Source organism: Cupressus sempervirens, chromosome 2 (genome assembly GCF_028749045.1).
Source record: "Cupressus sempervirens isolate cs-2001-9-10 chromosome 2, ASM2874904v1, whole genome shotgun sequence".
Lineage (NCBI taxonomy): Eukaryota > Viridiplantae > Streptophyta > Pinopsida > Cupressales > Cupressaceae > Cupressus > Cupressus sempervirens.
In genome coordinates, this window is record NC_143119.1 from 611,098,893 (window position 1) to 611,111,855 (window position 12,963).

The following is a 12,963-nucleotide window of genomic DNA, read 5'->3' on the forward strand; positions in this document are numbered from 1 at the left end:
CTGAACAGCAATTGTAGTTGGAATAATATATCAGTTTTTTTTTCTCTGCAGTAAAACAGAGCCTCCCCTGTTTTGAATATTATCATTTTTTTTTTATTGTGTTGCTGCTGTTGTTTGAATCCTACATTTGGTATCAGAGCTGAAGGTGTTTGGAAAACAGCAGCATGGCAAACAATTTGCAAATCCCAGAGTTTGATGGAGTTGATTATCAATATTGGTCAATCAAGATGAAGACTTTTTTGATTGGGAAAGATTTTTGGGAGATCGTTGAATCCAGATATGAAGAGCCTGTAGATTGGAATACTCTCCAACCTAATGACAAGAGATTGAAGAAAGAAGCTGAGAAGAAGAATGCAATGGCATTGTTTCACATTCAAATGGCTCTTGATAAGAGCTTGTTTCCTCGAATTGTTGATGCACAGACAGCAAAAGAGGCCTGGAAGACTCTAAAAGATTCTTACCATGGCAATGATCAGATCAAGGTTGTGAAGCTACAAACCTTGAAAAGAGAATATGAGAACTTGAAGATGAAGGAGACAGAGAGTGTGGGAGATTTCTGTGTGAGAGTGAAAGATGTGACTCATAAAATGGCCACTTTGGGTGAATCTATTGCTCAAGAGCAAACAATACAAAAGGTATTGAGATCTCTAACCCCAAGATGGAATATTGTAGTAATTGCCATAGAAGAAAGCAAAAATTTAGCTACCATGGAGTATGATGAATTGGTTGGATCTCTTATATCACATGAGGATAGAATAAGGGACACATCTATCAGTGTTAATGAGAAGGCTTTTGCTTCCCAATTGCAAATTTCAAAGAACGATGGTGCTAGCAGCAGTAGTAGCAACAACAAAGGCTCAGGAAGGGGCCAAAATCATAATTTTGATCTTCAGCATTTGATCTTCATGATCTCTATATTTTGTGATTGAAAACAACAAAGTATTTGATAAAATTTAGCTGTGTTTTCGTGAATCTGAAAAAGAGTCATGTTTAATTTATTTTTTACTTGCCCTTTTTGAAAACACACCCGACAAATCCTTGTCATTTTCATCCCCCGTCATTTTTCATTTTTATAATAACCCATAGAGTCTCTAATCTTTTCTTCCGCTAGTTGAGAATTCTTGATTATTGCTTTACTTTTTGAATTCTTTCTTTTTCTTTGCTGAGAGTCACAAATCTGGACATTTTACGTCTGATAATGTGAGAATATCTGTTGATATTCCATTTCAATTTTCAGAAATAAAATAATTAACCATGTAGAGATCAATCGTTCAAATGAAAATATGATCAATGTCAGATAGATCGGAAGATTGGAGGCAATTCTATTAGAGAGATATTATTTGAAGCACTTCATATGCTCTAACAAAAATGGGTGAGTCTTTCTACATAAATTTTGTGTAGAAGAGATGCCTCAAGATTTTTGTTTTCAAATTATACTGCAGAGAATTATTGAAGCAAACATTTTTGTGATGGTGCTACTAGGGGGATGGCTTTGCCTCTACTTCTTCTGCAATGAGCCCTTGACGTTGTATGACAGGCACTTCCACGACACACTAGTTGTATCATTGTCTTCTTCACTAATGTGATGTCTATTTTGACTTCTGCAACTATTAGATATCAAGGCCTTTCATCTGTTCGAGCATTCAAAAGAAGTAGGAAACGAAGACAAGTGGACTTTCATCAGTACATTGTTATCGCTCCGAGATCCAGTTGCTATAATGATTTTTGAATCTTCTTAAAATTAGAAATGTCTACCGTTTGTGATTTTGTAAAATCGATATTTTAGTGATCTCTAAAACTTTATAAATTAAACAATAAATCTACTGTGGGTTTCGGAGTGGTTGAATTATTTAATTGTTTATTTTTAAAAATGAGTTTTAGGCTGAGTCCTATTTGAAAGTAAGGCAATGGGGCTTTTGAATATAGACCTTTGATTTCTCCCTTGAATGCTCTGTCTCATCTGACTATGCTATTTTTTTATGCTTATATATTGTAATTTTTTATATGCATACTGTTCATCTATTGAACAGACTTATTCTTCTATTGTACCAATTTTGTCTCTGGCCATTGCAAGGCCTTGTGCGGAAGCTATAGCAAAGGAGAAAAAGGAGCCCTTGAAGAGGCCTTCATTTATAATGGAGAACAGATAGGCAGAATTAACCTCAGGCATTGAGAAGCTTGATTGGTGTAAAAACCCCACTTAGCCAACACGAGATTGTAGGTAAATCAAATTGCTCTGCAAGGGAAGAGAGTGATGGGGAAAATCTAGAATTCAGAGAGGAAACCTGAGCGAGAGAGGCGTTAGGAGAACAATCTAAAGATGAATGGGAGTTTCCTCCAAAGCTATTGATCAATCAAGCTTCCAAAACATGTCGAAATCCTCATAGTACTTTACTTGACCCCACAGTCGTTGCAAAATTCATGATAGGCTATGGTGGAAAGTGAAAGGATTAAATAGAGAATGAAAATGTCACAATAAGAAGAAATACACAACACCGAATTTATCCTGGTTCACCACAATAGTGAAGATTGATGCTGAGATCTTCACTTCAAACTCCAGCTCCACCGCTCCATTTCCACCGTTCTATAAATAATTTCTAGAATACTTCAGTTTAGAAGTAGTTTAAACAAGAAGCATGCTGTACATATGGCATGCATTAGATGATATTTTTGGATGCATTTTAGTTTAGTCTTAGTTACTTCTTCTCCCATCCTTAATCATAGGCATGGAATAATGCTAAAACTACTGTCAGAACTCCTGATCTATATTTTGATCTATGTGTTAGGGATTAGTTTTAACAATTTTTATTTGAATAAATGTATTGGCTGAACAGCACTTGTAGTTGGAATAATATATCAGTTTTTTTTTCTCTGTAGTAAAACAAAGCCTCCCCTGTTTTGAATATTATCATTTTTTTTTTATTGTGTTGCTGCTGTTGTTTGAATCCTACATTTGGTATCAGAGCTGAAGGTGTTTGGAAAACAGCAGCATGGCAAACAATTTGCAAATCCCAGAGTTTGATGGAGTTGATTATCAATATTGGTCAATCAAGATGAAGACTTTTTTGATTGGGAAAGATTTTTGGGAGATCGTTGAATCCGGATATGAAGAGCCTGTAGATTGGAATACTCTCCAACCTAATGACAGGAGATTGAAGAAAGAAGCTGAGAAGAAGAATGCAATGGCATTGTTTCACATTCAGATGGCTCTTGATAAGAGCTTGTTTCCTCGAATTGCTGATGCACAGACAACAAAAGAGGCCTGGAAGACTCTAAAAGATGCTTACCATGGCAATGATCAGATCAAGGTTGTGAAGCTACAAACTTTGAAAAGAGAATATGAGAACTTGAAGATGAAGGAGACAGAGAGTGTGGGAGTGAAAGATGTGACTCATAAAATGGCCACTTTGGGTGAATCTATTGCTCAAGAGCAAATAATACAAAAGGTATTGAGATCTCTAACCCCAAGATGGAATATTGTAGTAATTGCCATAGAAGAAAGCAAAAATTTAGCTACCATGGAGTATGATGAATTGGTTGGATCTCTTATATCACATGAGGATAGAATAAGGGACACATCTATCAGTGTTAATGAGAAGGCTTTTGCTTCCCAATTGCAAATTTCAAAGAACGATGGTGCTAGCAGCAGTAGTAACAACAACAAAGGCTCGGGAAGGGGCCAAAATCATAATTTTTCAAGAGGATCTAGAGGAAGAGGAGGTGCTCAAGGAGGAAGAGGTAGAGGCAGATTTGATAAAAAGAACATCCAATGCTATCATTGCAATAAGTATGGACATTTTGAGAGAGAGTGTAGACTGAAATTAGGTAACAATAGTGCAAATTATGCCCAACAAGATGAGGATCCTTCCTCGGGTAATTTATTTTTGTGTTATGGGAAAGGTGAAAGTAATGTGAATGATGTTTGGTATTTGGATTCTGGATGCTCTAACCATATGTTTGGTAATAGAGAAATATTTTCAAAGCTTGATGATAGTTACAGATCCAATATTACCCTTGGTAATAACAATACTGTGGATGTTGCAGCCAAAGGAGCCATGGATGTTCAGACAAAGGAAGGTATGAAAAGTGTTCAAGATATTTATTATACTCCCAAGTTAAAGCATAATTATTGAGTGTTGGGCAGCTATGTGAGAAGAATTATAGAGTGGTATTTGAGAACATGCACTGTACTATCTATGATAAGAATCAAAAAAATAAAGTGATTACAGTTGTTCCTATGACAAAGAATAGGATGTTTCCTTTGAAGTTTGGTCAAAATGATAATCAGCTTGTCAATATGGCTTATGAGGATAAAAGTTGGTTGTGGCATCTCAGGTATGGCCATTTGAATTTCAATAGTTTGAAGAATCTAACATCAAATGCATTAGTTCTTGGATTGCCTAAGGTTGAAGAGCATAAACAGATTTGTGAAGGGTGTGTAAAAGGGAAACATTCAAAGGAATCATTTCCAAAAGGCAATGCATGGCGGGCCCAATACCCACTTCAACTTATTCATTCAGATATTTGTGGTCCAATGCAAACACAAAGTTTGGGTAAGTCGTCATATTTCATTATTTTTATTGATGATTACTCACGCATGTGTTGGGTATATTTTTTGAAGACTAAAGATGAAGCCTTTGATACATTCAAGAAGTTTAAAGCTCGTGTAGAGAATGAGAAAGGGAACACAATAAGATGTTTGAGAACAGATCGAGGAGGAGAATTTTGCTCAAACAATTTTCAATTTTTTTGTGAGGTGAATGGCATCAAAAGACAACTCACAACTGCATACACACCCCAACAGAATGGAGTGGCTGAAAGGAAGAATCGTACTGTGGTAGAAATGGCAAGGAGCATGTTACAAACCAAGGGTTTGAACAATTCTTATTGGGTTGATTCAGTTGCTACAGCCGTATATATTCTCAACAGGAGTCCTACAAGTGCCCTACACAAGATGACTCCATATGAAGCATGGTATGAGAAAAAGCCTAATGTAAATCAATTTAAAGTTTTTGGTTATTTGGCTTATGTTCACATCCTTGATCAGAATAGGCAAAAGCTAGATGCTAAAAGTGAATCATGTATTTTTGTGGGCTATAGTGAGGAAAGAAAAGCTTATAGATTATTCAATCCTATTACTAATAAGATTGTTGTTTCAAGAGATGTGATTTTTGATGAAGGGGGAGTTTATGGTCATCAAAAACAACATGTTGGAAAGCCAAAATCAGTTTTGGATGATGATGATATTGCTGATAATGATAATGAGCAGCCAGCTAATGGTTCTATTTCAAGATCACCAAGCCCACCAAGAAACCCCTCACCAATACCAAGAGCAAATCCATCCTCTAGTCCTCCAAGGAAGGTAAGAAGATTGAGTGATATTTATGAGAGGTGTCAAAATCAAGCACATGAAGAAGATCCAATAGGTGAGACAGTAAATTTTGCATTACTTGTTAAAGCTGATTTTGAGCCATCATGTTTTGAAGATGCATGTGCTAATGAGGTTTGGATGCAAGCAATGAATGAAGAGATGGATTCCATTGATAGGAATGAAACATGGGAGCTTGTAGATCTTCCACATAAGAAGAAGAAGATTGGCACAAAATGGGTCTATAAGACCAAGTATAATAGTGATGGGAGTGTTGAAAGACACAAGGCAAGATTGGTTGCTAAAGGTTTCACTCAAAGGTATGGCATTGATTATGAAGAAACTTTTGCACCAGTAGCAAGACAAAAAACTATTAGGATGCTAATCTCTCTTGCAGCTCAAAAGGAATGGAGTATTCATCACATGGATGTGAAAAGTGCTTTCTTGAATGAGCACTTAGAAGAAGAGGTATATGTGGAACAGCCACAAGGTTTTGAGATTCAAGGCAAAGAAGATTATGTCTACAAGTTGAAGAAGGCTTTGTATGGCCTCAAGCAAGCACCACGTGCATGGTATGCAAGAATTGATGGATATTTTCAACATAATGGCTTTCAAAGAAGTAAGAGTGAACCTACCCTTTACTACAAACAAGAATGTAATGATATTCTCATTGTGAGTTTGTATGTTGATGATTTGTTATATATGGGTAGTAGTTCAAAGATGAAAGATGAATTTAAAGTTGCTATGATGAATGAGTTTGAGATGAAAGATTTAGGTCTCATGAAGTACTTTCTTGGCATGGAGGTTTATCAAGGTAAAGATGAAATTTTTATTTGTCAAGAAAAGTATGCAAAAGATATGTTGAAAAAATTTGATATGGCTGATTGTAAACGTCTTTCCACTCCAATTGCTCGTGGAGTTACATTATGTAGAGATGATGGTGCTAAAATTGTTGATGAGACATTATACAGGAGCATTGTGGGGAGTTTGATGTTTTTAACTCACACAAGGTCTGATATTGCTTATTCAGTTTCATTGGTTTTAAGGTATATGACAAATCCATCAGAGGAACATATGAAGGCAGCCAAGAGAATTTTGAGGTATGTGAAAAGCACGGTAGATTTTGGCATTCACTATTCTTCTAATAAGTTTGAGCTTGTTGGCTTTAATGATTCAGATTGGTAAGGTTGTTTGGATGACCGAAAATCTACATCTGGTAATTGTTTTTCTTTGGGTTCCGGTTTAATTATATGGAGTTCAAAGAAGCAAAGTATGGTTGCTCTCTCTTCTACAAAAGCGGAATATGTTGTGGTCACTTCAGCTGGCACACAAGCTTTATGGCTTAGAAAGCTTCTTGAAGAAATTGGAGAGATACAGGTTCAGCCTACTGTGATTTTTTGTGACAACATAAGTGCCATTAAATTGGCCAAGAATCCGGTTCATCACAGCAGGACCAAACACTTTGATCTTAAACAACATTTTATTAGAGATTTGGTACAAAATAAAGCGGTTGAGTTGAAGTACATCAGCACAAAGGAGCAAATTGCAGACATCTTCACAAAGGCAGTTACAAAAGATCAGTTTTTGGTACTCAGAGATCAGATTGTGAGTCCTCTCAGCATCAAGGGGGAGTATGAAGATTGATGCTGAGATCTTCACTTCAAACTCCAGCTCCACCGCTCCATTTCCACCGTTCTATAAATAATTTCTAAAATACTTCAGTTTAGGAGTAGTTTAAACAAGAAGCATGTTGTACATATGGCATGCATTAGATGATATTTTTGGATGCATTTTAGTTTAGTCTTAGTTACTTCTTCTCCCATCCTTAATCATAGGCATGGAATAATGCTAAAACTACTGTCAGAACTCCTGATCTATATTTTGATCTATGTGTTAGGGATTAGTTTTAACAATTTTTATTTGAATAAATGTATTGGCTGAACAGCAATTGTAGTTGGAATAATATATCAATTTTTTTTTCTTTGCAGTAAAACAGAGCCTCCCCTGTTTTAAATATTATCATTTTTATTTTTTATTGTGTTGCTGCTGTTGTTTGAATCCTACAAATAGTGGCCACGTCCAGACTGCAGAGTATTAGATTAATGTGTAAAAGTTGATTACAAATGAGCAGGAGCAACATATAAAAGGGCTCCAATAATATTACAATTGAAGAGTCTTTGGAAACCGAGAGATGATTATCGGAGGGAAAAAGGACTTGACTGTTGGCCTTCACAATATCAACAAACTCCCACCTGAAGGACAACCAATGCTACAACTGATCACCCAATACCCTGCTCAAAGAATGATCTATCTTTTCTTCACAAGCCCAAGAGAAGTTCTAGCACATTCGAACTTCTCTTTGGCAACAACCTTCGTGAATATATCAGCCAGATTGATCTTGGTGTCAATCTTGACAACATTCAGCTTGCCCTCTTCGACTGCATGACGAACAAAGTGAGCATGTGCATCAACATTCTTGGAGCGACGTTGTGATGACTGATTATGTGCCATGAAGATCGCATTACGGCTATCACAAAATAGATTATGTTCATTTTGATGAACTTTCAAGTCACCAAGTAACCGCTGAAGCGAAATCATTTCCCTTGCACCTTCGAAAAGAGCTAAGTATTGAGCTTCAGCTGAAGAAAGAGCAATGCAATGTTGCAACCGTGAAGCCCCGCTAATCGCAGCTCCAGCAAATGTGAAGGTGTAACCAGTGGTAGACCTTCGTTTGTCCAAGTCTCCAGCAAGATCAGAATCAGTGTAGCCTTGTAGCTGAACTTTGTTTCTGCCAAAACATAAAACATAATCTGAAGTACCTTTTAGATACCTTAGTATCCATTTGACAGCTTCCCAATGAACTTTTTCGGGATTGTTCATGAACCTTCTCACAACTCCCACCGTAAGTACCCTACGGATTAGTTTGTATACCATGTGAAATGTCTGTAATGCCCTGCACATTGTTATTCTGCGGATCTAATTGCCCAACCTACGTTTGTGAATGGACATTAAAATTGGACATATAGTCCCTCCCAACGCTATACTGCAGGTTTTTAGTGTTGCCCACACTATGTTGTGCATCCCATTCATTGTTTGGGTGCATTTCTTGGGGAGTTACAAAAGACCGCAGGTATGAAGGGTCATCCCTTGACTGATAGCCCAACACAGTAAAAGGGTCCCTTGAACTTTGGTTTGAAAAACTTTCACAAACTTGATCATGATGGAGAGACAAATTCCTGTCATGAGAAGAGATATCAAAAAACTCTTGTGAAAAACTATCATCATGTCCTATGTTCCCAGGAGTGGAAGAAGATGATAAATTTGGAAATAGTACAGAGGTGGGACTATGTGAGATAGTGTTAGGAACTATTTGTGGATTCAATCCAACATTCTTTTGTGCAATGATTGGCACAAATTCTTTTTCAGACATTTCTTGAGAATTTAATGTTGGAAATGTTTTCTCATTGAAGACAATGTCTCTGCTTCTAATAATTTGCTTATCAGTTAAACTCCAAAGCCTGAAGCCAAACTGATCTTCTCTGTATCCAACAAATATGCAAGGCTCAGATTTGGGATCTAGTTTGCTTCTCTTTTCTTTGGGCACATGTACAAAAGCCTGACAACCAAAAACTTTAAGATGAGAGTAAGAAACTCTTGTACCTTGTCATTCCTCTTCCGGAATTCCGAAGTTCAACCTTGAAGAAGGACTCCAATTAATGAGATATACGGTTGTATTACATGCCTCAGCCCAGAATTCTTTGCCCAAGTGTGCATTTGAAAGCATACACCTAGCTTTCTCCATTATTGTCCTATTGAGTCTTTCTGCTGCCCCATTTTCTTGAGGGGTGTAGGGCACAACTTTCACCCTATGAATACCATTATCTGCACAATAATTGTCGAACTCCAGCGAACAAAACTCACCTCCATTATCCATTTTTAAACATTTGATCTTATGGCCCCTTTGGTTTTCAACAAGAGCTTTGAAAAATTTAAACTTAGAAAAGACTTCAGATTTATTTGCCATCATATATATCCATACTTTCCTAGTACAGTCATCACGGAAAGTAACAAAAAATTTTGAACATCCTAAAGAGCTTACCTCAACCGGACCAGAGACATCCGAGTGTACAAGTTCCAATGGTTTCTCCTTGAGATCATGTCCATCTTTCAAGAAGCTGACCCGCTTTTGTTTCCTGTAAAGGCAATGTTCACAAAATTCCAAATTTGCTAATTGGAGACCCGGTAGTTGATCCCTTTTGAGCATTATCTCAAGGCCTTTTTTGCTCATGTGGCCTAATCTTTGATGCCAAAGTGTTGCATCGCTGCCCATGACTGTCATAGCAGCCCCTATTTCAGTAGGCTTCTCAAGAAGATAAAGATTACCAACTTTGTTTCCCTTGGCAATTATTCTCGAACCCTTGGTAACTTTCCAAGTATCCGGATATAAGAATGGATAATATCCTTGTACAAAGAGCTGACTGACAGAAATCAGATTTTGCTTTAATTTGAGAATATGACGAACATCTTTTAACAACCATTTCCCTCCATCGTCCAGCGGTAACAAAATGTCACCTTTGCCAACTATTTCGCAGGATTTTTTGTCTCCAAGAAATACCTCTCCAAATTGACCACCATGGTAGTTTGTGAAACAATCCGTACATGAAGTAGCATGGAAAGAAGCTCTGGAATCTATCACCCAAGAATCTGATTTTGTGTCACTTGTAGAAAGAACTAAAACACTTTCATCTTTCTCATAGGTTGTATTTGCTTCCATGTTTCTCACATTTTCTTGTGCTTTCTTGTAAGCCCGACAATTTCTCTTTGTGTGGCCAAGCTTACCACAAAACCAGCATTCTCCATTCCTACCTCTTGACCTTGAACGATTGGGTGACTTTGATCTTCGCTGATAGTAATTATTATTTCCTCTATGATGGCTTCTTCCTCTTCTCTCAATGCTAACCATAGTGAGAGCATCACCGGATGAGGAGTCTTTGTTACTCCTTCTCATGTCTTCACTTAATAAAGTGGCAACAACTTCATCGTAGGCCAGCTTTGACTTCATAGAGTTTGAAGTACTTACAGTTGTAACTACGAGATCCCAACTGTCAGGTAAAGAACATAACAAGATGATGGCTTTGGATTCGTCATCTTGAGTCATACCAACCGAGCTTGCTTGACATAGTAGGGTATTCAAATCATTTATATGATTTGACATTGCAGTCCCTTCCTTCATTTTTAGTTTGTAGAGTTTCTTCATAATGAAGATTTTGTTTGCAGCCGACGCCGTTTGATACATATTCTGAAGTTTGTCCCAAACATCTTTCGTTGACGTCTCATTTGAGACATCGAACAAGACGTTTTTTGCTAGTGAGAGAAAAATGGATGCCATCGGCTTCTCATCCATCTTTTTCCAATCTTCATCAGTGGTTGTACACGGTTTCTTAAACTTTCCTTCGATTGCGAGAGCCAAGTCTTGCTTAACCAGCAAGGAGCACATCTGCACTTTCCACAAGCTGTAATTCTTGCCTGTAAATTTCTCTATTTTCAAATCCTCCATCTTTCTAAACGATTTCCCAATCTGGACACCTCGTGCTCTGATACCAATTGAAAGGATTAAACAGAGAATGAAAATGTCGCAATAAGAAGAAATACACAACACCGAATTTATCCTGGTTCACCGCAATAGTGGCTACGTCCAGACTGCAGAGTATTAGATTAATGTGTAAAAATTGATTACAAATGAGCAGGAACAGCATATAAAAGAGCTCCAATAATATTACAAATGAAGAGTCTTTGGAAACCAAGAGACTGAAGGAAAAAGTACTTGACTGTTGGCCTTCACAATATCAACAAAAAGTAGTAGCATCCGCTTCCAGGGCCACTCACTGGCTTCCCTGTTTTGTTCTGTTTGTACCTCATTGCACGAAAAGGATCACACAAGCACAGCTATGCTCAAAATCTCTTCCTTTTCACTACTCTTTCACCTTTCATCATCTTACCTTTTTTGACAGCTTTGATCGCTTTGAATATATCTTTAAACTCTCATTGTGATCTCTACATCTGTGTCCGTTAGCTGCCAATCTTGAAGCCTCAAATGAGTTATAGACACACCTCAAGTGCAAAAACTATTAATTTTTATGAACTGCGAAATAAAGCAAATCTAAATCCCTCTCCATTGCAGAAGGAATTTTCTTCTTTTCAGAATTCGATGGGATGGATTTCGTCTAAATTTTTTGGAGGTGAATTGATCCAAACACAAAAAATTCCCATTCGCGTCATCCTGATCCTGCCGGAAGGAGACAGCGATCTGTCTTTCCGGTAACTTTGCCCTGTCAAAACTGATCGTAAATTGTGAGTAACAGACTCAAAATCACATTTATCAAGTAACAATCGGGATCAAGTTTATCCGTACAACAGCAGACATAGATTGAATCTCTTTGATCAAATTGGAATATTGTTTCTCTGCAATCAATTTGGGATTTTGCTTTGTGGATGTGGGGTGCGCCAGGCTTCCGCTGTAGTGCAATACAGAAGCGACGCTCGAAGGATCTGGCAGCAAGCTACCATTGTGATCCTTCCCCCTCAAGAAATTAATTTAATATCGTGTGTCTCATTGAGCCACGTATCAGATATTAAACTGATAAGAACAGATACTACACTTGATCTTAGCCAAAAGGCCGAGAAAGGTATGCTTTGATTCCTGCCTTCCTTCGCTATTCATACCCGTGTTCCCTTCCTGTTTCTGATTTTGCTGCTGCATGTGGGACATATGTAATCTTAGCCCATCGGAGGAGACTTGTCACTCGGCGGTCCCTCGGTTTTCTCTAAAAACTTAGTAGATTAAATTAAAATAGCCTCTCGTGGATTCCTCACTATAAAATCCCTTTCCATAATTATCAGTGTGAAGAAAATTAATTTACGGCATTTGTTAAATGAAAGACTAATATAATTGAGGCAAACAAAGCAAATGAGAGTGCACCGTCATTTGAAGGGATCAATTCAGGCTTGTGGAGGGTCTGATTACTGGCCAGGACAGATTTTCTCCCCGCGACGAGGAAAAAGAGAGGCTTTTGATCTGGCCGGCGATGAAGCTTACTGTTCAGATCTGGATTATGATCAGGTTAAAATTTTGGCTTTGCTCTGTTCGATTTTTACTGTTTCTGTCTTTTAGTCTGTTTCAGGAATTGGATCGGAATTGGATACTTATCTAATTCTTCGTTTGCGTCAAAAATCATTTAGTCGATTTGGAATTGTAGAATTCTAATTTTCTTCCAAAATGAGGATACCACACTTCTATTTGGATAAGAGAAATTGAGAATTGAATCTTAGGTTTAACTTTTTGAGGATTAGAACAAAATCAAAATAGAATGATTTTTGAAGTCTATTGTTTTTTTTATATCTAATGTATTTTTACCACGGGAATAAACTTTTTACCATTTGCTATGCGTTCGACTCTAGTATGCGTTCAACTCTGCAGATTTTTTTTGTTGCAAACTGGTATCCATTTCGTTTTTATTTGCAAAGTATATTGGTTTTTCCAACAATGTGTGTCTAAGACATGGTGTCTCTTGTACATGTGTTCTGCATTTTCTTCT

The 12,963-nt window shown here is 37.3% G+C and overlaps 1 non-coding gene across 1 annotated transcript; it reads right to left on the bottom strand.

Annotated features, from left to right (window-relative positions):
- Positions 1 to 11,862: 11,862 nt before the first annotated feature.
- Positions 11,863 to 12,058, bottom strand: LOC149574867 (U2 spliceosomal RNA). The gene has a single exon (XR_016360346.1). It is a non-coding gene; the product is annotated as a U2 spliceosomal RNA (small nuclear RNA).
- Between the last annotated feature and the right edge of the window lie 905 nt (positions 12,059 to 12,963).